This window comes from Oryx dammah, unplaced genomic scaffold (genome assembly GCF_014754425.2).
Source record: "Oryx dammah isolate SB20612 unplaced genomic scaffold, SCBI_Odam_1.1 HiC_scaffold_9383, whole genome shotgun sequence".
Taxonomy (NCBI): domain Eukaryota; kingdom Metazoa; phylum Chordata; class Mammalia; order Artiodactyla; family Bovidae; genus Oryx; species Oryx dammah.
Window position 1 is genome coordinate 1 of NW_024078899.1, and position 1,217 is coordinate 1,217.

General features: G+C 52.3%; 1 pseudogene; it reads left to right on the forward strand.

Annotated features, from left to right (window-relative positions):
• Nucleotides 1-332: 332 nt before the first annotated feature.
• Nucleotides 333-872, forward strand: LOC120860123 (annotated as a pseudogene).
• Nucleotides 873-1,217: the final 345 nt, after the last annotated feature.

The following is a 1,217-nucleotide window of genomic DNA, read 5'->3' on the forward strand; positions in this document are numbered from 1 at the left end:
AAGAATATTGGAGGTAACAGTAAGGTACAGTAGTCCTTGGAGAAGACCAACACCCAAAATGAAGCCATATAGATGCCTTTAATCCCAGTTTTGGGGACAAAATGCTCATCTCCCAGATGATCAGATCAATAGGATTCAAATCACTAACAACACTCAGCTTAGCTAAAAGGAGGTGCAGGTTCCCTCTATGGAACTTAATCTCAGTGCAGGCTGTGGCAAGTAACCCATTGGAGGACCACGTACACTGCGGCCGGTGGGCGGACTGTGCAGGCTGTCTGCTGTGCTCTCCAGTGCTCAGCTTGTTTGCAGCTCGGGGCTATGGCAAGAACAGCATGGAGAGTGAGACGGGGCCAGAGGAAGGCTGCAGCACTCCAGGATCCTGGATCTTAGTTGTGAGCCCAGGTCTTCACGAGGGAGGGGCCCTGGGGCCTACCAGCCCGGTGGGGGAGGCAGAGGCGATGCAGGCCCCAGGTGGTGCACCAGGCGAGAAGGCCGCCCTTTTCTGGGTGGAGGCAGTGGAGGAAGGTGCAGCCGTGGAGGAGGGAGACGAGGCAGGAATCGGGCAGGAGTTGGACAGGATTCTCTGGTAGACATCATGGAGGATGCGGAGGTGGTGGTGTACGAGGAGCAGGAGCAGGTGACTTTGGAGGAGCAAGGCCAGGATCATCCAAGGCCCAAAGCCCCGAGTGACCGGCCTGCACTGGAGGCGCTGGTGGCCCTGCAGCTGGAGTTGGATCCCGTGAATAAGAAAGCCCAAAGGGTGCATGCTCGCCTGAAACATAAGAACTGCCAGAGGCGGAAGGTGCATCTAAAACACAGAAGTGCCATCATCCAGGGAATCCCTGGCTTCTGGGTCGAAGTTGTATCCCTTGGTGTGGTGCTTGTGGATTTTTTTTTTTTTTTAAAGCCTTGGCTATTGCAGGAGCAGTTTATAGATCTGGCAGTTCTGGTACAAAATTTACTTTTGGGGATGATGCATATGGGTTACCGTCCTGCATATCTGTTCCTCAAAGTAGGTGTGATGTCCCTGCATTCTGGTTACCACAAACGGATATTTGCGCTTTATTTGCAGAGGTCTCAATCAGAATTGTCATTAGCACCAGGGACTCTTCAGAGAAAAGGCTTGTCTGGAATCCAGTTCTTCTCCAAAAAGCTGAGTGAATTTGGGGGTGAGGTTGTGATGAGTAAGTGGTCATACTGATTCTAGCTAGGAGTGC